Here is a 25,673-nt window from a genome sequence, read left to right on the forward strand (position 1 = left end):
ATGCCGTCTCAGCATAACTCATCTTCAACAGATGACTCCCCACTTCCCCAATTTACTGGACAAGGTACTGTGTAAATCCTTCCAAGGACTTTGTTTCAACCCTACGGATGAAGGGAGAAACAAAAATTACCTGAGATTATTACTCTTAGCCTGGCAGTAAGAGGGTTAACGTAGAATTGAGTTAGAAGAAATATTTAATTTATTTTTCTGGATTAATTGAGTCTGTGGACTGAGATCTGTATATCTACAATACGTATAAAACATCTATAACTACCTAATACATAGTAAATGCTCAAAATATTATCTATGCTATTAATAATATTTTTATTAGTGAATTCAAAGTCAACTATAAAATCTGAAAGGTATTTTTCATTTGTATGACTGTCAGCTGAATTCTCCATGGTTTTTGCGTCCAGATGGAAAAATCTTGATTCAGTTCATTGCTCTCTTAAAATCCATTCTTAAAAAAAGAAAAATGTTAATTAAAGATTTATTGTCACTTTACGGGAAAGAAAAAAGGAGAGGGTGTGCAGTGTTTGCCTTCATTCCACAGGAATTTGTCCTGGTCTCTGTTTCATTCAGCACTCTGCCAATTCCTTGGACAAGTGGAGGAACAGACATGTCCTATGAGATTTTTTTCACTCTGCTAGATTTGACCATTTGTTCCAACAATGCTATTTTGAGTCTCAGTTATGCTAACCAGTATTTTGGCTGCCCACTCAATATCACATGATTTTAATTAATCACCGTATGAATCTACTTCTTCAACAGCTTCTTTCCCTTGCTCTTTGCTCTTTCATTTTACCGTTTCTGCAGACCTCTCATTCTTAGACCATTCAGTCCATCTCCCTCTTCCTCTCCTATATCCTGAGGTGAGGGTGTAGTTCTACAGCTGAGGACTGTTGTGCAAAAGTCACACATCAATGCCAGTTGGTGTCACAACAAAGCATGTCTCTCAAACCACCTGAGTCCTCAACACTGCATAGCAGTATCCACCTCCCTCTGCCAAGGTAACACCACTCTCTTCTGGTTCTCCTCCCATCTCCCTGACCTTCTTTTCTTAAATATTAGTGTTCCCTGCATTCTAGCCTTTTCCCTGCATTCTTGCTCTCTTCTCACTCAACACACCTGAGAAATCTCAGCCACTGTGAAAATTTGACAGCCATGCAAGTTAATTAATCCCAGATCTGTGTCTCCAGTCCAGAGCCTTCTGAGCTCCATATCTGTATGTTCATAGACATCTCAACATCACTGACATATTTTAAGTCTAAAATGTAACTTGTTTTCTATTACCCCATTCAGCACCTACTGATTTCCAATTTTGGTAAAGACTGCCACCATTCTTTTTTGTGTACCTGGTCAGGTCTCTGTCTCATCCCTTCCTAGAATACTTGATTCTACCCATGTTCATTAATACATGAACGTATTGCCTATTTCTCCAATAAAAATGTGACAGACAATATTCCTGCACCTAGTGTTTCAATAACTATTCGCTGGGTGAGTGAATAATTTCCATGATCTACTAGCTTAATAATCTTACCAGGAAGGAAAATGACAAAATTCACATTTAAGAACCAACGTCAACTGTTGATGATCATCCTTTTCCTTTCCTAAATGCTTACAAACAATCCATATAATATTTCACTTGGGGTAAACATAAGGCTTATTGGCTTATAATACATGAAGTTATGAGAATGAGTAGACTCTTCCTCTTCTCTCTTTTGGAAATCAGGATAAATTCTGTCTCTGTGTCATCGTCTGGACACATGCTCATGCTCTGTGATTCCTCATGAATTGCCATTTGTTGTTCCACAGTCTTGCCTGCCCTTTTCCCAGTAGCCTATGACGTGGTTAATATGAACTCATTTGGATAGTTCTCTTTCTGTCTCTAAGAACTTAGATTCCTCTTACCAATTTTTATTCTTCCCTTTCTGACTGAAAATACTTCTCTCTGACCAAGAAGAAAAAAATTAAAACACTAGTTCATTAGTTCTGCTTTTTCTCTGTTGTCTGTTAACATTACACAATTAATGTAGTAGGTACTCCTTCCTTATTTTTCCTTCCCTAAAAACAACTGAGGCTCTACTTTTGTTGTCCTGTGTCCTTTTTTGCAAACCTCTACTCAGTCTGGGTTTTAACCTTCCTGATCTAGCCTTTCCAGGTTCCTGATGTTTTCCATTTCTCCTTAGTTTCTTTCCTCTCCTTCCAGCTTATGGTTATATCATTGTAAAATTTGTATTAAAATCTCAACAATAATATTGGCAGATAGCAGTTATTGAGCACTTATTGTGTACCAGGCACCTCACGTTCAATCTTTTAATTTCACAACAACCCAATGGATCAGGTGTCAAAAGTTTATAAATAACAGAAGTAAATCCAATGAATCACCAAAGTAGTAAGTAGTAAAAGTTTACTGCACACACACCAAAAAGACAGTGTGCAAACTGAAAATGCTCAAACAAAAATATGGAAGGAAGCTCCAGGGTATATTTTTGTAAAGCAGTTTATATAATGAGAAAGCAGTGAAGTGACTATTTATTCTTCACAGTGATTGGTTATAGTATTAGAATTTTCTTAAGTGATAAGGAATTGGTCAGTGGTTACCTCAACAATTTTGGGAAACAGTTTAAGTTTTCCTTATGATTTCCAGAGGCATAAGCAAGAAATGACCCAGGTTAAGCTTAGTCTTGCAAAATAAGCTAAATTAAGCTTTGCTGGTTTTGACCGCTTAGGGAATTTTCAAGGCTGGTTTCCATTTGTTTTTTATTTTAACATACATATCAATAAAAATCCCTATATTATAGATGAGGAAATGAATCTTAAGATTCAGAAGCTTTCCAAGGTCACAAAGCTGGTAAATGGCAGAGACAGGAGCTCAAACCCAGTTGTGAATGACTGAAAGCCTAAGTCCTACTGCCCAGGTTTACTGGCAAAATCTTCTTGTGTGTGAAAGTTGCCATGGAACTGAGCTGACAAAGTCAAATCTGAGTGAAAAGGCCTAAGTGTTTGCATTTTAAACATGTTGGAATATTCTTTACTTTCACAAAGACATATGTCTCTCCTGTTTTTGTTTTTGTTTTAATTTTCCCACTTTCTGGAGAGATACATAGGGAAAAATATTTCTCTAAATAGACCAAAGATAGTGATGTGAGCTTGGTGAAAAATGGCAGTGGATACCCAGGATAGGGGAACCAATAAGAAGTGAAAGGACCATGCTTTGCTAGAAAGCACGTTTCCTACCTCAGTGGTTCTCAAAGTGTGGACCCCAGACCTGCAGCATCAGAATCACCTGGGAGATTGTTAGAAATGCACATTTTTTGGATCCTGCCTGTCTGAAATGAAAACTCCCTGGTGGGGCCTGCAATTTGTGGCTTAACAAGGCCTCGCAGTGATTCTAATTCACTGCATGCTCACCTAAAATGTTTGAGAACCACTGCTCTCCCTAAAAGGAACACCTGCCACTCTGCTCCAGCTGCTTGTTACCAGGAGGGGAATATGACTCCCAGGTCATCACACTCTCCCAGGTTTAAGAAAGCTGGAAGTCTCAATTATTTTCATTCTCCCAATTTTCAAATACTGCCTGAAATGTTTTTAATACTGTACAGGCTAAACAAAATATGTTTATAGGCTGGTTCTGACACACAGACCACCAGTTAATGACCTCTGAATAGAATCTGAGCTACAGTAAATATTGGAGTTATTTTATCAATAACTATGTATTGAAATGTCAATTAATTGGCCAAATGAATTGCGGTCTGCTTTTCATTACAACCACTTGTTGCTGGGGAAAGTGATTGCTTACCTTACAACAGCACTGAATGGAGTTTAAATGTTTTGATCATTAAACATTTGGGGCCATATTGTAAGGACAATGGAAAATTATTGACAGATTCAAATACAGCCATGATCCTCTAAAAGTTGAGCCTTTAAAAGATCAGTTTGATTGTATTATGGAAACTTGATGGGAAAGTGTAGATGTGGAGCAGATTGGTTAGAAAGTTATTCCAAGAGTCTTAGTGGGAGGTGGTGTTGGGGTGGTGGTAATAAAAATAAGGAGAATTATACAGATTTAATGAGCATTTAGGAAGTTGAATTGAAATGGCTTTGTGGTTGCTGGTCAGACTTCAATAAGTCAGAAGACCCTGGTGCCAAGGGCCATCGCTGGAACTAGCCTGCAGCATGCACGCTCCAGGCTACTCTGACTATTCACTCCAGGCTACTCTGACTACTCACCTCAGTGCTCCAGAGAAGCCCAATATTGTTCCAGCTCCCTGCACCTGCTGCCTCCCTCACCCCACGCCTGTGCCATGCTCTGAACTCCTAGGCTTCCTACTCCACATTTGCAAATGCATATACTGCCTTGAGAAAACAACCATCATTTACTAATCTTATGTGAAATTGTGTTGAGTTGCAAAACAATCAACCTCTGGAAAGCCTATTTTAAAGTTAGATATTCCTTACTCTTTGTTCACTATGGGATTCCCATATTTAGAGCCCCCAAACTACATTCTCAGTTATTAATTCTAATACGGTTCTGAACCCCTAAAACTATTTTTCTATGTCTCATTTTCCTTTATTAGAGCAAGATACATTAGCACAATTTCATCATGCTGACCTGACAAAGGTATTCCTGTACTTCAATCAAAATCTAAGACATAAGAGACCTTCAAGATGGCGGAAGAGTAAGACATGGAGATCACCTTCCTCCCCACAAATACATCAGAAATACACCTACATGTGGAAAAACTCCTACAGAACACCTACTGAACGCTGGCAGAAGAACTCAGACCTCCCAAAAGGCAAGAAACTCCCCACATACATGGGTAGGGCAAAAGAAAAAAGAAAAAACAGAGACAAAAGAATAGGGACAGGACCTGCACCTCTGGGAGAGAGCTGTGAAGGATGAAATGTTTCCATACACTAGGAAGCCCCTTCGTGGGTGGAGACTGTGGGTGGCGGAGGGGGGAAGCTTCGGAGCCATGGAGGACAGCGCAGCAACAGGGGTGCGGAGGGCAAAGCGGAGAGATTCCCGCACAGAGGAGTGGTGCCGACCAGCACTCACCAGCCCGAGAGGCTTCTCTGCTCAATCACTGGGGCGGGTGGGGGCTGGGAGCTGAGGCTCGGGCTTCGGAGCTCGGATCCCAGGGAGAGGACTGGGGTTGGCGGCATGAACACAGCCTGAAGGAGGCTAGTGCACCACAGCTAGCCGGGAGTGTGTCTGGGAAAAGGCCTGGAACTGCCGAAGAGGCAGGAGACATTTTCTTTCCTCTTTGTTTCCTGTTGCGGGAGGAAAGAGGATTAAGAGCGCTGCTTAAAGGAGCTCCAGAGACGGGTGCGGGCTGCGGCTATCAGCGCAGACCCCAGAGATGGGCATGAGATGCTAAGGCTGCTGCTGCAGGCACCAAGAAGCCTGTGTGCGAGCACAGGTCACTATCCACACCTCCCCTCCTGGGAGACTGTGCAGCCTGCCACTGCTAGGGTCCTGTGATCCAGGGACAACTTCCCGGGGAGAACACACAGCGCGCCTCAGGCTGGTGCAACGTCATGCAGGCCTCTGCTGCCGCAGGCTCGCCTCGCATCCGTACCCCTCCCTCCCCCTGGCCTGAGTGAGCCAGAGCCACTGAATCAGCTGCTTCTTTAACCCCAACCTGTCTGAGCGAAGAAGAGATGCCCTCAGGCAACCTACACGCAAAGGTGCGGCCAAATCCAAAGCTGAACCCCAGGAGCCGTGCAAATAAAGAAGGGAAAGGGAAGTCTCTCCCAACAGCCTCAGGAGCAGCAGATTAAATCTCCACAATCAACTTGATGTACCTGCATCTGTGGAATACCTGAATACACAACGAATCATCCCGAATTGAGGCGGTGGACTTTGGGAGCAACTGTAGACTTGAGGTTTGCTTTCTGCATCTAATTTGTTTCTGGTTTTATGTTTATCTTAATTTGGTATTTAGAGTTTATTATCACTGGTAGATTTGTTTATTGATTTGGTTGCTGTCTTCCTTTTTTTTTTATATATACATTTTTTTTTCTTTTTTCTCTTTTTGTTACTGTGTATGTGTATGCTTCTTTGTGTAATTTTGTCTGTATAGCTTTGCTTTTACCATTTGTCCTAGGATTCTCTCTGTCCTTTTTTTTCTTTTTTTTTTTTTTTTGGTATACTTTTTAGTGTTTGTTATCATTCGTGGATTTATTTTTTGGTCTGGTTGCTCTCTTCTTTCTTTATTCCTCTTTTTTCTTTTTTATGACTTTTTAATTTTTTAATTTTTAATTATTTTTTTGTTTTTTATTTTAATTATTTTATTTTATTATTTTTTTTCTTTCTTTCTTTCTTTTTCTCCCTTTTCTTCTGAGCCGTGTGTCTGACAGGTTCTAGGTGTGCCGGCCAGGTGTCAGGCCTGTGCCTCTGAGGTGGGAGAGCCGAGTTCAAGCTATTGGTCCAACAGAGACCTCCTGGCTCCATGTAATATCAAATGGTGAAAGCTCTCCCAGAGATCTCCATCTCAACACTAAGTAAGACCCAGCTCTACTCAACAACCAGCAAGCTACATTGCTGGACACCTTATGCCAAACAACTAGCAAGACAGGAACACAACTCCACCCATTAGCAGAGAGGCTGCCTAAAATCATAATAAGGTCACAGACATCCCAAAACACACCACCTGATGTGGTCCTTCCCACCAGAAAGACAGGATCCAGCCTCATCCACCAGGACAAAAACACCAGTCCCTTACACCAGAAAGCCTACACAACCCACTGAAACAACCTTAGCCACTGGGGGCAGACACCAAAAACAACGGGAACTACGAACTTGCAGCCTGAGAAAAGAAGACCCCAAGCACAGCAAGTTAAGCAAAATGAGAAGACAGAGACACACACAGCAGATGAAGGAGCAAGGTAAAAACCAACTAGACCAAACAAATGAAGAGGAAATAAGCAGTCTACTTGAAAAAGAATTCAGAGTAATGATAGTAAAGATGATCCAAAATTTTGGAAATAGAATGGAGAAAACACAAGAAACATTTAACAAGGACCTAGAAGAACTAAAGAGCAAAAAAACAAAGATGAACAACACAATAAATGAAATTAAAAATTCTCTAGAAGGAATCAATAGCAGAATTTCTGAGGCAGAAGAGCAGATTAAGTGACTTGGAAGATAAAATAGAGGAAAAAACTACTGCAGAGCAGAATAAAGAAAAAAGAATGAAAAGAATTGAGTACAGTCTCAGAGACCTCTGGGACAACATTAAACACACCAACATTCGAATTATAAGGGTCCCAGAAGAAGAAGAGCAAAAGGAAGGGCCTGAGAAAACACTTGAAGAGATTATTGTTGAAAACTTCCCTATTATGGGAAAGGAAATAGTCAATAAAGTCCAGGAAGTGCAGAGAGTCCAATACAGGATAAATCCAAGGACAAACATGCCAAGACACATATTAATCAAACTACCAAAAATTACATACAAAGAAAATACATTTAAAGCAGCAAGGGAAAAACAGCAAATAACATACAAGGGAATCCTCATAAGGTTAACAGCTGATCTTTCAGCACAAACTCTGCACACCAGAAGGGAGTGGGAGGACATATTTAAAATGATGAAAGGGAAATACTTACAACCAAGATTTCTCTAACCAGCAAGGATCTCATTCAGATTCAACGGAGAAATTAAAACCTTTACAGACAAACAAAAGCTAAGAGAATTCAGCACCACCATACCAGCTTTACAACAAATGCTAAAGGAACTTCTCTAGGCGAGAAACTCAAGAGAAGGAAAAGACATACAATAACAAACCCAAAACAATTAAGAAAATGGTAATAGGAACAAACAAATCGATAACTACCTTAAATGTAAATGGATTAAATGCTCCAACCAAAAGACACAGACTGGCTGAATGGATAAAAAAACAAGACCCATACATATGCTGTCTACAAGAGACCCATTTCAGACCTAGGGACACATAAAGGAAGAAAGTGAGGGGATGGAAAAAGATATTCCATGCAAACGGAAATCAAAAGAAAGCTGGAGTAGCAATTCTCATATCAGACAAAATAAACTTTAAAATAAAGACTATTACAAGAGACAAAGAAGGACACTACATAATGATCAAGGGATCAATCCAAGAAGAAGATATAACAATTGTAAATATTTATGCACCCAACATAGGAGCACCTCAATATCTAAGGCAAATGCTAACAGCCATAAAAGGGGAAATCAACAGTAACACAATCATAGTAGCAGACTTTAACACCCCCCTTTCACCAATGGACAGATCATCCAAAATGAAAATAAATAAGGAAACACAAGCTTTAAATGATACATTAAACAAGATGGACTTAATTGATATTTACAGGACATTCCATCCAAAAACAACAGAATATACATTCTTCTCAAGTGCTCATGGAACATTCTCCAGGATAGATCATATGTTGGGTCACAAATCAAGCCTTGGTAAATTTAAGAAAATTGAAATCATATCAAATATCTTTTCTGACCACAACGCTATGAGACTAGATTTCAATTACAGGAAAAAATCTGTAAAAAATTCAAACACATGGAGGCTAAACAATAAACTACTAAATAACCAAGAGATCACTGAAGAAATCAAAGAGGAAATTTAAAAATACCTAAAAAAAAGGACAATGAAAATATGACGACCCAAAACCTATGGGTTGCAGCAAAAGCAGTTCTAAGAGGGAATTTTATAGCAATACAGTCCTACCTCAAGAAGCAGGAAACATCTCAAATAAACAACCTAACCTTACATCTAAAACAATTAAAGAAAGAAGAACAAAACTAGCCCAAAGTTAGCAGAAGAAAAGAAATCATAAAGATCAGATCAGAAATAAATGAAAAAGAAAAGAAGGAAATGATAGCAAAGATCAATAAAACTAAAAGATAGTTCTTTGAGAAGATAAACAAAATTGATAAACCATTAGCCAGACTCATCAAGAAAAAAAGGGAGAAGACTCACATCAATAGAATTTGAAATGAAAAAGGAGAAGGAACTACTGACACTGCAGAAATACAAAGGATCATGAGAGATTACTACAAGCAACTCTATGCCAATAAAATGGAAAACCTGGAAGAAATGGACGCATTCTTAGAAAAGCACAACACTCCGAGACTGAACCAGGAAGAAATCGAAAATATAAACAGACCAATCACAAGCACTGAAATTGAAACGGTGATTAAAATCTCCAACAAACAGAAGTCCAAGACCAGATGGCTTCACAGGCGAATTCTATCAAACATAGAGAAGGGCTAACATCTACCTTCTCAAAATCCTCCAAAATATAGCAGAGGGAGTAATACTCCCAAACTCATTCTACAAGGCCACCATCACCCTGATACCAAAACCAGACAAAGATGTCACAAAGAAAGAAAACTACAGGCCAATATCACTGATGAACATAGACGCAAAAATCCTCAACAAAATACTAGCAAACATAATCCAGCAGCACATTAAAAGGATCATACATTATTATCAAGTTGGGTTTACCCCAGGAATGCAAGGATTCTTCAATATACACATCAATCAAGGTGATAAACCATATTAACAAATTGAAGAATAAAAACCATATGATCATCTCAATAGATGCAGAAAAATCTCTTGACAAAATTCAACACCCATTTATGATAAAAACCCTCCAGAAAGTAGGCATAGAGGGAATGTACCTAAACATAATTAAGGCCATATATGACAAACCCACAGCCAACATCATTCTCAATGGTGAAAAACTGTAACCATTTCCTCTAAGATCAGGAACAAGGCAAGGTTGTCCACTCTCACCACTATTATTCAATATAGTTTTGGAAGTTTTAGCCACAACAATCAGAGAAGAAAAAGAAATCAAAGGAAACCAAATTGGAAAAGAAGAAGTAAAGCTGTCACTGTTTGCAGATGACATGATACTATACATAGAGAATCCTAAGGATGCTACCAGAAAACTACTAGAGCTAATCAACGAACTTGGTTAAGTAGCAGGATACAAAATTAATGCACAGAATCTCTTGCATTCCTATACACAAATGACGAAAAATCTGAAAGAGAAATTAAGGAAACACTCCCATTTACCATGGCAACAAAAAGAATAAAATACCTAGGAATAAACCAACCTAAGGAGACAAAAGACCTGTATGCAGAAAACTATAAAACACTGATGAAAAAATTAAAGATGATACGAACAGATGGAGAGATATATCATGTTGTTGGATGGAAGAATGAACATTGTGAAAATGACTATACTATCCAAAGCAATCTACAGGTTCAATGCAATCCCTATCAAACTACTAATAGCATTTTTCACAGAACAAGAACAAAAAATTTCACAATTTGTATGGAAACACAAAAGGCCCCGAATAGCCAAAGCAATCTTGAGAAAGAAAAATGGAGTTGGAGGAATCAGGCTCCCGGACTTCAGACTATACTACAAAGCTACAGTAATCAAGACAGTATGGTACTGGCACAAAAACAGAAATATAGATCAATGGAACAGGATAGAAAGCCCAGAGATAAACCCATGCACATATTGTCACCTTATCTTTGATAAAGGAGGCAAGAATATACAATGGAGAAAAGACAACCTCTTCAATAAGTGGTGCTGCGATAACTGGACAGCTACATGTAAAAGAATGAAATTAGAACACTCCCTAACACCATACACAAAAATAAACTCCAAAAGGGTTAAAGCCCTAAATGTAAGGCCAGACACTATAACACTCTTAGAGGAAAACATAGGCAGAACACTCGATGACATAAATCACAGCAAGATCTTTTTTTACCCAGCTCCTAGAGAAATGGAAATAAAAGCAAAAATAAACAAATGGGACCTAATGAAACTTAAAAGCTTTTGCACAGAAAAGGAAATCATAAACATGATGAAAATACAACCCTCAGAATGACAGAAAATATTTGCAAATGAGGGAACTGATAAAGGATTAATCTCCAAAATTTACAAGCAGCTCATGCAGCTCAATATCAAAAAAACAAACAACCCAATCCAAAAATGGGCAGAAGACCTAAATAGACATTTCTCCAAAGAAGATATACAGATTGCCAAGAGACACATGAAAGGATGCTCAACATCACTAATCATTAGAGAAATGCAAATCAAAACTACAATGAGATATCAGCTCGCACCAGTCAGAATGGCCATGATCAAAATATCTAGAAACAATAAATGCTGGAGAGGGTGTGGAGACAAGGGAACCCTCTTGCACTGTTAGTAGGAATGTAAATTGATACAGCCACTATGGAGAACAGTATGGAGGTTCCTTAAAAAACTAAAAATAGAACTACCATACGACCCACCAATCCCACTACTGGGCATATACCCTGAGAAAGCCATAAGTCAAAAAGTGTCATGTACCACAATGTTCATTGCAGCTCTACAATAGCCAGGACATGGAAGCAACCTAAGCGTCCATCGACAGATGAATGGATAAAGAAGATGTGGCACATATATACAATGGAATATTACTCAGCCATAAAAAGAAACGAAATTGAGTTATTTGTAGTGAGGTGGATCGACCTAGAGTCTGTCATACAGAGTGAAGTAAGTCAGAAAGAAATAAACAAATACCGTATGCTAACACATATATGGAATCTAAAAAAAAAAAAAAAAATGGTTCTGACAAACCTAGGGGCAGGACAGGAATAAAGACACAGACGTAGAGAAAGGACTTGAGGACACGGGAAGGGGGAAGAGTAAGCTGGGACGAAGTGAGAGAGTGGCATGGACATATAAACACTACCAAATGTAAAATAGATAGCTAGTGGGAAGCAGCCACATAGCCCTGGGAGATCAGCTCGGTGCTTTGTGACCACCTAGAAGGGTGAGATAGGGAGGGTGGGAGGGAGATGCAAGAGGGAGGAGATGGGGATATATATATATGTATAGCTGATTCACTTTGTTATAAAGCAGAAACTAACACACCATTTTAAAGCAATTATACTCCAATAAAGATATTTTAAAAAATAAATCTAAGACATAGTGTTGATGTTATATCTACACTGAAACACTGAACCTCTCAGTTTAAGGTATATTTATAATTTAGGGCATTGTGTATTTCCAGGGCAAAATAAATTGAATCAGCACCAACTATCTTTGTTCTCCATTACCATCCTAATGACAACATGGTAGAGAAACTTTCATAATCATACAAATAAAAAGAAATATTAGGTCAGAAATATAGGCAGCACATATTAACACAATGCCTAGAAGAGCATCTTTTGAAATACAATAATCATTTGGAAATTCTTCATCAGCTTAGCACTATCATTTCAACCTAGGAGTGATTATAAAGGGGTTCGGTCAATGCAGTATATAGTCATCCCATTAAGATAACAGTTGAAAATGTGAACCAAAATTAAGAATAATATATTTGTACATTGCTTTCCACCCATTCTCAGACCCTCTCCCCTAAATCTAACTTTCTTTGGTAGGTAAAGCTCAGTACACACTGTGGGTGAAATGGATATGTCATGAGGCCAATAGGAAATACAAGATTTAGGACAGAAAAAGTGGCCCATCAACACTTCTTAGGTACTGGGAAGAGCTCCCTTTCCCCTTTCATGATACTAGGAACCTAGGGAGACAGAAAGTGTAGGCACCTAAGAAATATAGACAGAAGTAAGATAGACAGACTTGTGCCCTTGCTCTAGCTGTTTTTCAACAATACTGCAAAAGCAGTATTTAGTGAGATAAAGTCCTGTCCAAGGCATCCTTATGATGGCTGGCTATTTAGTGAGAAGAAAGTTAGGGCATGATCCAGATCAAGAAATGGACTTCCCATTTGCATAGGAAAACTGAGCGTTTCATACCTTCTTTGCTTTGGGCCGCCTTTTACTATAAACCTAAATGGAGTTATTCCTAGATTATTGGGGTTAAGAGTGAGGTGGGTGATGGCTACAGCCTCCAATTATTCCCAGGGGAAAAAAAAGTGAGCAAGAGTTCCACTACCACTGTGTCTTCCAGGATTATTAATACAAAGAGACTTGGGACTTCTAATTGACACTGGGAAAGTATTATCTTTACAGTAGATATAGAAGCTACATAGCAGTGAAAGAATCTGTAGGCAAAATTTACCACCTCTCTGGATGCCATTCTTAAATAGAGCTTTCTCGGTTAATACTTAGTACATTATACCAGTAACCATAGCAGCGTACAGATTTTAATATTGCTGTTAAATTCCATATAATTGGCAAATGCAAAGATGAATTAATGTTATTTCCTTTTCTGCTCAACAGAGGTAAGTTGGTATGAAGTTGGGCCACCCTGCAAAACAGAACCAGAAATTTTTCTCTTTCAAGGCCATGAAGAAGGAAACTGAGCAAAGAAATTGAATTTAAATCTGAAAGAGATGGGCCTAATATTTATCAAGCATCTCTACCTAGGCTAAAATATTTAATCCTTTCAGAACCATCTGAGGCATAGGTGTTATTATTACTACTTTTTAATTATTATAGATGAAACCAAGGCTTAGGAATTTAAGTAGCTCACTGAAGGTCACACAGCCAGAGCGTGGCAAGAGCAGTATGCAAACATAGGTATATTTTATGTGTATATTCCTGATTCCAAATTCTGTGCTCCTTCCTAAGGCATCTTAGTTACCATTGGAGCCATTTTACAGATAAGAGAACCAATAATTAATTTCTTCTATCCTTTGACAGGTAAGAAAACTGCAGCTCAGAGTAATTAAGCATCTTCCCAAAGTCACATAATTACTTAATGCCACAGAATTCAAACCTACTTTTTCACAACAGATTTGCCACCAGATCACAAGTATCACAACTAAATCTAAGCCAAAGTGGGAAAGAAAATGATTCATATCAATATTGTTGTCACCAGACACATAGATTAGAGCAAGTCTACCACCACTGGCCATCTGGTCTACAAATGTGGTGGGATCAACAAAAGAATCAAAGAAAAATTTGAGAATGAGGCTGCTGATATGAGAAAGGACTCCTTCAAGTATGCCTGGGTATTGGACAAACTGAAAGCTGAACGTGGGCTTGGTATCACCACTGATATTCCCCTGTAGAAATTCAAGACCAGCAAGTAGTATCATTGATGCCCCAGGACACAGAGACTACCAAAAACATGCCTATAGGCACACCCTAGGCTGACTGTGCTGCGCTGACTGCTGCTGCTGGTGTTGGTGAAGTTGAAGCAGGGATCTCCAAGAATGGGCAGACCTGTGAGCATGCACTTCTGGCTTACAGACTGTGGGTGAGACAACTAATTGTTGGTGTTAAAATGGGTTCCACTGAGCCACCCGGCAGCCAGAAGAGATACCAGGAAATCATTAAGAAAGTCAGCACCTACATTAAGAAAATTGGCTACAACCCCAACACAGTGTCATTTGTGCCAGTTTCTGGTTGGATTGGTGACAACATGCTGCATCCAAGTACAAACATGCTTTGACTCAAAGGATGGAAAGTCAGTCATAAAGATGGCAATGCCAGTGAAACCACAATGCTTGAAGCTCTGGATTGCATCCTGCCACCAAGTATTCCAACTGACAAACCCTTGCGTCTGCTCCTCCAGGGTGTCTAGTGTCTACAAAATTGGTGGTATTGGCACCGTCCCTGTGGAGACTGGTGTTCTCAAACCCAACATAATGGTCACCTTTGCTCTAGTCACCGTTACAACTGAAGTCAAGTCTGTTGAAATGCATCCTAAAGCTTTGAGTGAAGCTCTATCTTGGGACAAGGTGGGCCTCAATGTCAATAACATGTCTGTCAGAGATGTTTGTTGTGGCACTGTGGCTGGTGACAGCAAAAATGACCCACCAGGGACTTCCCTGGTGGCACAGTGGTTAAGAATCTACCTGCCAATGCAGGGAACACGTGTTCGATCCCTGGTCCGGGAAGATCCCACATGCCGCGGAGCAACTAAGCCCGTGCGCCACAACTACTGAGCCCACATGCCACAACTGCTGAAGCCCATGTGCCTAGAGCCCGTGCTCCACAACAAGAGAAGCCACCACAATGAGAAGCCCACGCACTGCAACAAAGAGTAGCCCCCACTCTCCGCAACAAGAGAAAGCCTGCACGCAACGACCAAGACTCAGCGCAGCCAAAAATAAATAAATAAATAAATGACCCACCAATGGAAGCAGCTGGCTTCACAGCTCAGGTGATTATCCTGTACCATCCAGGCCAAATCAGTGCTGGCTATGCACTTGTGCAGGATTGTCAAATAGCTCATATTACTTGAAAGTTTGCTGGGCTGAAGAGGAAGGTTGACTGCTATTCTGGGAAGAAGCTGGAAGATGGCTCCCAATTCTGTAAAGCTGGTGATGCTGGCGTGGTTCATATAGTTGCTGGAAAGCCCATGTATTTTGAGAGCTTTTCTGACAATCCTCCTCAGGATCATTTTGCTGTTTGTGACATGAGACAGACGTGTCTTGGGTGTCATCAAAGCAGTGGATGACCCAGAAAGTTCAGAAGGCTAAGTGAATAATATCCCTAATACCTGACACACCAGTCTTAATCAGTTGTGGAAGAACATTCTCAGGACTGTTTGTTTCTGTTGGCCATTTAAGTTTAACGGTAAAAGACTGGTTAATGATAATGCATCGTAAAACTTTCAGAAAGAAAGGAAAATGTGTTGTGGACCACTTGTTTTTGTGTGTGTATGGCAGTTTTAAGTTATTAGTTTTTAAAATCAGTAATTTTTAATAGAAACAATTTGACCAAAAATCTGTCACAGAATTTTGAGACCCATTAAAATAAAGTTTAATGAGAAACCCGTGTCCTCTTTTGGTCAAGACTGTAAATTCCTATAGTACTACTTAGGTAAAAGATTTAAGTAAGTGTTTCCTATAAACTATTTTTGGTGTTTTATCTGCTGAAACCAAAATTTGATAATTCTGGGTTAACATTTTTTTGTGGGTGGGAATTTTGGTTTTTTTCCCCCTTGTCTAAGAGGAAGAATCACCTATGTTTTTTAGGGACACAGTGAAAAGCTGTGGGAGGGAGTCTGTTGGTTGCAACCCTTCATAGGTTAGGACAGACAAGCAAAAAGTATTTTTGTTTATAGCTAAGCTCTTGTAAGAAGGCCAAATTCATATACCCAGAAAAGATGAAAATTCTAATTTGAAAAGATACATGCACCCCAATGCTCACAGCAGCATTATTTACAATAGCCAAGACATGGAAGGAACCTAAATGCCCACTGACAGATGAATGGATAAAGAAGATGTGGTATATATATACAATGGAATATTACTCAGCCATTAAAAAGAATTAAATATTAACATTTGCAGCAACATGGCTGGACATAGAAGTTATCAGACTAAGTGAAGTCAGTCTGACAAAGACCAATATCATATGATATCACTTATATGTGGAATCTTAAAAAATGATACAAATGAACTTATTTACAAAACAAAAATAGACTCACACACATAGAAAACAAAGTTATGGTTACCAAAGGGAAGGGGGAGGGGAGGGATAAATTAGGGGTTTGGAATTAACAGATACACATTACAATACATAAAATAGATAAACAACAAGGATTTACTATATAGGACAGGAAACTGTATTCAATATCTTATAATAACATACAATGGAAAAGAATCTGAAAAAGAATAGATATATGTATGTATACATATAACTGAATCACTTTGCTGTACACCTGAAACAATTGCAACATTGTAAATCAACTATACTTCAGTTTAAAAAAAGGCCAAATTCTGCAATATTAAAGTCCATGTGTTGCACACAAAATTTTGTGTAGTCACATCAACATTGAGTAAATTTTTTGGTATAATCTCAAATTTTAGTTTTGTGGTTATTGGAATGTGCATTCTCAGATTTACAAATATTGAAGTAGTTTAAAGAATCTAAAGTGTAAGGCTTAAATAGTAATAACTGCCCTGCTAGAGTTCATCGTATCTAGATTCTAGGAAAAATAAAGATGCTGGGAGTTGAAGAAAATAAAAAAAAAAAAAAAAAGAATTCAAACCCAGGACTTTGAATTTCTTCTCCAGGACTCTTTCCATTTTACAGATAATTGTAACATTCTGCTAAGTCCAGTGTTTATCATTTTGTAATGTCATTTGTAACCTTTGTAGAGCATTTATTACTTAATTTAGATGACATCCAGGGTCAACTTGCCTCTTAAAATCTAGACAAGACTGGTCTCCAGCATACCTCATGTTGAAAGTCCAAATCTCTGTCCAAGATTTCTGTGCATTCCTGGGGGGCTTATGTTCTCATAACTACCTCCTGCTTCAGCTGACTTCTTGTTCTCCACTTGGTATCTTGCAGCTTGCTCGTTACTGCATGGGTTTTTCAGCTACCTTTCTTAGTTTTACATACACACACAAACAAACAAAATTATAAACACAAAGCCTTTGTGTAGCAGATGTTACAAAAAGTTTAGAGAAATTAAGAAATAGATTGGGTTTGCACTGATGACCCATCACAACAGGAATTAATAGTCATTCTGTTCTAGAGAGTCTTTTGGCTGATTTTCCACGTTGCTCAGCCATCTCTCTCCCTTCTGTCCCCTCCTACCACCATCATTTTTTTTTTTTTTTAATGGAAAGTCATTCTACCCTCCATTTGTTCTGCCCCACATTCTGAATCCTACAGTGGGCCTATTTTTTCATACCCAAATGCTCCAAGGTATTTTCTTCTTTTAAGACCACTTATTCCCAAAAGAAATTGTACTATCAACTATGAAGAAAACAATAGGATTTTTTAAACCACCCATGAACTATACCACATGATCTAAGGGGCACACAGGGAAGAAAATCTGCTCTTAAAGAGTAGCTAATCTAATAGGGAAATAGATACACATAACTCAGAGTTCTCTTGGGCCTCACCAGCCTGTGAAAACAACGAGGTCACATGATATTTAACAGTTCAGTCTCCACAACATGCCCACCTCCCCCCCCACCCCGACACCCCCAGCCCCATGTCCTGACAGATACGAGGAAGGCCAATATAACAGAAATTCAGCTAATACAACTATGAAGACTAAATAACGTAAAATTAGAGCGGGGAAAGACAGCTGAAGGCTGAAGAGAGTTACTAAGATGACCATGGGTGAAATGGCCCACCTGAGGTTTAAGTCAGCTCTTTCATTTTCTGAACTTGAGTCACCAGGGTTCAATGGTAACAGCTTCTAAAGGTCTGTTTGTTTAATCTATTTTAGTTTTATCCTCCCCCCAACAAAAAAATCTGGGGTTATCTGGGGTTTCCATTTCTGACCAAATGGAAAGTATTAACACTCAAAGCAACTGACAATGGAAATCCGTTTAACTTCATGTTACAATGTTTCTGTTATAAGCAATGAGAAAAACCAGTAAAGTCAGTGAAAAGGCAATCTTGCAAAACGAGTTTTAAATAATGCAGCTACCACAGGTCCTCCATTCCTAAAGTTTTTTATTCATAAAGTTCTAGCAGTATCATTTGGTGGCAAAACTTGAACTGAATAGACATGAGACTGTTTGTAGTCCTTATTCATCCCAATTCATGGGAGTAATCCTGTGTTTCCTGAAGAACATGCAAGTGCTTGATTACAGGGTGCCCCTCCAGCCACACTAAGGGAAGTATGTAAGATGTGGAATGCAGAATCTACCTTTCCAAAGTCTAAGACATGCTGAATTCCAGGACCCATGTGGCCCCAAGGGTTGCAGATAAAGGGTTGTACACCTGTGTGTTGACATCTGCTAGAGGAAACTGAGAGCAAAGTGAAGGGAAGTAATGGCAAATGGGGCAAGCTGGTATGGCTCCAGGGGCCCAATTTTCAGAAGGCCTAGTTAGGACATGTGGTCTGTCAAAGGCAGAGAATACTAGACAGAAGACCGTTGTAGACATCTGGAGTCGTACAGAGGCTGTGGTGAGTGAGAATATTTGGGAAACCCTAACAAGTCCTCCAGCCAAAGTCAGACTCGCCTATGGGGACCTGTGGCCCAGCTACTTATCACCACCTACAAAGCAGGGTGTTGAGGGCAGGACAGTAAGATCACAAACATTCTAGTGGAAGTTTCTAAGCTCCTCCTTTTTATTTTAAGAAACTTGATCATTTAAGTTTGGGGTTTATTTCAACGCTCATTTAATTTTCAGAAAAGGGATTATTTTAAAAAGAAGAAAGAGAGAATAGATAAATAAAGACTTACTAAAATAGGTCTTAAACTTGGCAGCACATCAGAATCACTTGGGAAGCTTTTTAAAATATTGATCCCTGAACCCATCCCATACACACTGATAAGGAGGTCCTGAAGTGCTTCCAAGGCACATGGAATTTTCAAAGTGATCCAAGGTAATCTTGTTGTGTAGACAAGGTTGAGAACTACTGCCTTAGGAAATTTTTTTTAATTTTTAAAAAGAGAAAGACTTTTCCCTTATTTCTGTACAAGGAATGAAAGTGCCAAAGATCCAGAAAAGCCCAAACAGGGTGGCGAGTACACTTTGCAGTTCTTGTTTAATCACATGTACTAACCACACAAAGGAAGTTTCATTTCTGCAAAACCTATCAGTTTCTCTTTCATACTTATTGTTTGCAATCCTAGACGTATAACACAATTTTCAGCCAATGACTTCATCTTCCCCAACCTTGAGGCCATGGATGTGCCCAACATTTATGTACCATCAAGGATTAAGGGAAGGTCTGCTATATGTCAGAAGGAAAAACAGCTTCCCAGAAATTCCCTTGTGTGTTGGATGGAATGTAGCAGAATCAGTGTCTTGACAGGTACCTAACTTCTTTTCTTTCTTCTGATGGCGTATCTGCATAATACACTCCACATTCTTTATATGCATGCTTAAGCAATTTGGCTTTCTCTCCTTTTTCTCTGAATTACCTCAAAATGAAGAAAATGTTGCAAGCTAGTCTCTCTTATCTGCTTTAAAATATGGCTCCAGAATGCTTTCTCTTTGACTGTATCCTGTGTATCCCCATGACTGTTTAGTTTATTTGTGATAGCTGACAATTCCTCCTCTTCATCTGCTGCTTTGGGGAAATGATCAAGCCAAACAGGATTCATATTCTTCACATGTTAGCCAACCAAACATATTTTCCAAGCTATTATTTATTTTTCTCTCTCCATTTGGACTTTTTCTCCCTTCTCCTCCTTCAAGTCTCTTCCTCAGAGGTTCTGCCTTTATCCTCAATTCAAATTGGGTACCCTGTTACAGTTTCTCAGAACATGATGTGCTTCACTTTTCATAGCACTCATCACAATTTAATTAAATGTTTATCTCTGTACTTATTTATTTAATGTCTATTTTCTTACTAGATGATAGAATATTTGAGGTCAGGAACCAAGTTTGTTTTGTAGTTTAGTCTGTTGTTTAGTTGTTTAGTTTGTCATTTGGTTTGGTTTGATTTTTGTTTTTATCCTTGGTTTCCTGTGTGTGTCTGGGTGTGTGTTTGGGGATTTTCTTGGGTGGGTTTTTGTTCGTTTGTTTGGTTGGTTTTTGGAGGGGAGGGTCCTTTCTTTTTTTTTTTATTACCATGTGTCACATCAGTGCCTAACACTAACACAGAGTGGATGATAAATAAATACTAATTGAATCAATGGATTAAAAGCCCCAAAGATTCGAGTAACCTGGGGCATTGGATATGTTCATCAGAAGGTCACTGGAGACTTTATGAAAAGGTGTCAGTTAAAGCAGAGATAACTGGAAACCAGAAAGCAGTAGACTGAAGATGGGCTGGGAGCCCAGAGAAAGGAGGTGTAGTACACTCACCTTTGCATAGCAAGACTTGCAATTGTCATGTAAAAACAAGTGTCCAAAATGTAAGACTTTAACCAATGAGTCACACCTAACCTAATAAATGAACATTTATTTCAGAGTTGCACATTCCATTTTTATATAATTGTGATTCAGAACAAATACCTTGATGATGCTTTATTTGCTATGGCAAGTGCTTAACTGCAGCTTGTTTTGCTGGCATTTATTTAAATGTCAGTAAAACTCTCTCCCACAGATATTAAATTTTATAATTAATCATTCATGAAGCCTTCTTTAATCAACTTTTCCTTTAGTATTTCAAACTCTTGTCAGGCCCATTCATTTCCGCTGTGATGATCTAAGAATTGGTTTTAGGTGATAAATTGACTATGTTCTCCCAGAGCACATTTTCCTTAAGAGTTTGAAAACACTCATCTTCACTCATCTAAGTTATCATGCAGTGGGGCCTGAGCTACAGTAAACACAACATAATGAGTAGCATCTGTTAACCCAATGGCAAGTGATATCAAGCATTTTCATGTTTCTTGCATTTTTATGATAAGTAATATAATTTGACCCATATATTCAGTGAATCAGTCAACTAACATGTGCAAGTGCCAACCATGAGTCATATCCGGGAATAGAATTATATACACACTATGATATGTAATATGAAAAGATATATAACACTATGCCTGCCCTCATGGAATTTATAATCCAAGTGGAAAGACAGACATGAAAGCAAGTAGGAGCAGTTAAGAGTTAAGCAGCTATTATGGAGGCAAGTATAATTGATAGAGGAAAAGATTGGAGTCTGGGATAATAGGGGGGTCAGAATGACTTCCTGACCTGAGCTGTATCTTAAAAACTGAGTAAATAAGGGGGTTGGAGTGAGAGGAGTAATGGGGAGAAAGGACAGTCCAGACTTGAAAAAGTGGATCAAAGACCCAGGAACGTGAAACAGCATGACATCTTGGACATGCTGGTCATTAGGCATCTTGCAGGTGCCTAATGAGATGGGAAATGAGAGTAAGAAATGAGTAAGAGTAAGAAATGAGTAAGAAATGAGATGGGAGAGACAAGGAGAGACCGGGTCATGTGGTGTCTTGTGCGCTGTGCTGAGCAGTGTGGATTATATTCTCTTGGCAATGTGGCATCTCTGGAATGTTTCAAGTAGGGAATTACTTGGTGAGACAGGTGTTTGAGGAGCTCACTTTGGCAGCTGTTTAGAGATTGAATTAGAAAGTTTGAGGTCTGGAGACATTTTATTCATTCATTCAAACATTATAAAAGTACCTTTTAAGTACCAGATACTGTCTACCTCTAGGAATACAGGAATGAACCAAAGAGACAAGATCTCTGGTCTCACAGAGCATCCTAGCAGAGGCAGATAGATAATTACCAGACAAGTAAAGAGACAAACAAGAAAAATAGACGATAATGTTAAGCACTGTGCAAAAATGAAAATAGGCTGACATAAGAGAGACTGGCCAATGGCTACTTGAAATTACATGGAAAGAAAGACCTCTCTGAGCAGAATCTGAATGACAAGAAAAAACAGTCATTCTGTGATTGGGGGGTAAGCATTCCAGGCTAAGGGACAGCTGGAGCTAAGAAGATAAAAGTTTAACCAGCTCAAGAAATGGAAACAAGGCCAGTGAACAGCGTTAAGATGGTGAGGGGTAAGAGACTAAGTTTAATAGGTAGACCCAGACTAGAATTCAAAGGACATGTGACCTGAGGCAACAGATTTGGGTTTTATTTTAAGTGCCATAGGAAGTCACTGCATGGTTTTAAGCAGGCGAGTGATATGGTCTGGTGTATATTTTTAGATGATCATGGGCTTCTTTGTGGAAGGTGGACAGGAGCAGAAGTAGAAAGAAGTTGGCAAGCTATTGCAGTCGTCCTCATGGGAGGGATCAATCAGGTGGGCTAGGGTGATGGCAGTAGAGATGCAGAGAAGCAGAGGGAACTGGGACGTGTGAGTAGAGTTAAAAAGGACTTGGTGGTAGATTAAACGTGGGGAACAAGAGAAAAAGTGGAATCAAAGAACACTGCTGAATGTTCAGCATGTGCAATGTGTGGATGTTGGAAATATTTGTTGAGAAAGGAGCAGATTGGAGAGAGGAAAATGGGAATTTCTATGGGACCATGTGAAATGTGAGATAACTATTGAATCCAAGAGGAGATGTCAAGTTGGCAAATGGGTGTACATGTCTGGAGCTCCAAGGAGAGGTCAGAGCTGTAGATAAAGATTTGAAAGTCACCCCTGTGTAGTGTTTCGAAAGCCCTGGGACTGGGTGGGACACCAAGAAGATGGTGTAACTGGAAGATAGGAGGATACCCCAAAACCAGCTCTGGATGCTGAGAAGAAGATGTAAATATGGTTTTAAAAAGATACTGTGGCATCACAGAAGCCAAAAAAATAATGAATGATGGCTTTAGAATATGATTATAAGTTTAAAAAAGAAGTACGATATTATCATTATAATAGGCAGAGCTTCTTTTGCAGCTACTTAGCTTGTCCATGTCTCTCTTATTCAACTCTGAAAGTGTAGTGCTGTAAGAGTGTCTGGCACAGAGTAGTAATAAAATAAATCTTGCAAGGGACCTGGGTTGGAGTTTATATAGATGTGGGAAACTTCAAAATTGAGGTCATGGGAGTGGGTGAGTGAGATTATCCAAGATGGGTGTAGAATGAGATAAAAGCCAAGGGCAGAAAGAAGCCAACAAATAATAACATTTAGAGAATGTTTAGCAATGGAACATTTAGCAACACTTAACAGTGGAAACGAAGAAAGAGCATTCAGTAAGACAGGAGTGGAGCCAGGAGAGTGTTATTACTGTGGTGGTGGGGGGATTGGGGGGGGGGGTAGGAGTGGGAATGTGAAATGCTACCAAAAAATAGAGTCTGCTAGCAGACCTTGGAGAAAAGTAAAGTAAACAAAGAGGATCTTGGTTGTAGTGGGTGAGGAAGAGGTAAGAAAGCCAGGAAAGTAAGTTTGAACTATTACTTCAGGATATGGGAGTTATTGCTTCATGAGTATAGAATTTCAGTTTTGCCAGATGAAAAGACTTCTGTGAATATACTTAACACTACTGAGCTGTACGTTCAAAAATGGTTAAGATGGTAAGTTTTATGTTATGTGTGTTTTACCACAATGCAAAAAAAGAAATTTTTTTCAAACCTAGATGAACAGTAAAGGTAGAACAATCAGGAGATTGATGAAAAGAGACCATCTTCCTCTGAAGCTGGAGAAAAGGAGGTGAAGCTTATGCTGATGAAGAGTTAGGAGACATCAGCACAGAAAGCAAAGAGAAGAGTGTACATTAACCTGACTTTTCTAAAATATAAGGTGTGGTTGTCAGTGAGAATGGGAGGGCAGGCAGGAGTGACTCCCACCTCAGTGATCCTTGACGTCTGAGGAAGATAGCTTAGTGAGATCATTTCACAGAGGAACCAAACCTTGTTTTTGTCTGTTCCTCTCCTGCTAGACAGTTTTTCCCCAAAGTGTATAACTTGTTATTATAGTCAGTCAATGAGAATAATACACAGATAAATACAAAATCTTGTATTTGAGTGTATTCAGATTTATATCAAACTTAGCATCCACAATATTTCTTTTGTTCTGGTTGTACAGAAGCAATAAGATCATGACTTCCACAGACCAGTAGTTTTGAAAGTGTATTTATTTGTTGACAGCTCACCTTGCAATCTTAGGACGGTCAAAAATTAAACAAATCTAGAGGCTTAAAAGAGGAATAGTGCTAATTTTTATTTTAAATATGAATTACAGTATCTAAGAATTGCTTGCATTTATTTCATAATGTCAGAAAAGAAGCACTCATGATATACAAAAAACACCAAAAATACCTACAGTGAAATATCACAGCACGATGTTACTCTTTCCCACATGATTATTAATGCCAGTGAGAGTAGAAACAGAGCAGATGTGCCTGAACCTTGCCTGGCATTTAATTTATCCCAGTGCACATGTGCAGGAATATTTTATTTGCTTGCAAAATTTTATTTGTATCTATATAGACAGGCTTGAATTTTAAAAAGAGCAGTGTATAGGTACAACTTTTTATTGTGGAAATGTTTATAAGCAAATTTTTGTTTTATTCATAAATATTTCAGTATGTATTTCTAAAAGTTAGGAACTTATTTTTTTAAACATAACAATACCATGATCACAACTTAAAAAGTTAATAACTCCTTAATATCATCAAATGTCTACTCATCATTTAAACTTCCCAGTATATTTCCCAGTCGTTAAAATGAGGACCCCAATAAGCTCCATATATGCAGTTAGTTGATGTGTCCTCTAAGTCTCTTTCAATCTATAGGTTCCCTTTTCATCTTTCTTTTTTTTCCCCAATCTCTTCCTTTTATATTGAAATTGAATAATAAATGGGCCAGGAACTATGCTAGACGCTTAATGGATATCATCATATTTATTCATCACCAGAACCCTTTACAAGTAGATATTATAATTACCTAGATACAAGATCAGGAAATGAAGGCTTAGAAAAATGAATACACTAGCAGTGACAGAACTGAGTTTACATCTGCAGACCTCCTTGACTCCAAAGCCCATGTTCTTTCTACTATCGATGGCCTCCCAAGTCACCATGTACTTGGGTCTCCAAAGCTCAAGACGACCTCTGTTTTCTTTTGAAATGCTATCCAAGCAAATTTGAGCCCAGGCATCCCAGAAATCTGGGTTTCTGTAATAAATGCAGGAACGAGTGTCAAACCTTCTAACCACTTAGATATTTCCAATTAATTCCCACAAAATCAACAGAAATTACTGAAATATCAGCTGAGCAATCATCCCCCCATCCCCAACTCCTGGTATCAGCTTTTAGCCTTTCAGAGGTGAGAAGGAGATGAAGAAGTTGTTGAGAGTGACCAGAGAGTGCCATAAGGAGAGAGAGATTCAAAATGGCATCTCTCATACTTGCCTCCTTGACCT

At 38.9% G+C, this 25,673-nt stretch overlaps 1 pseudogene; it reads left to right on the forward strand.

Moving 5' to 3' along the window:
- On the forward strand, nt 1–23,987 carry LOC118899051 (annotated as a pseudogene).
- The last annotated feature ends 1,686 nt before the right edge of the window (nt 23,988–25,673 follow it).

Source organism: Balaenoptera musculus, chromosome 8, assembly GCF_009873245.2.
Source record: "Balaenoptera musculus isolate JJ_BM4_2016_0621 chromosome 8, mBalMus1.pri.v3, whole genome shotgun sequence".
NCBI lineage: Eukaryota > Metazoa > Chordata > Mammalia > Artiodactyla > Balaenopteridae > Balaenoptera > Balaenoptera musculus.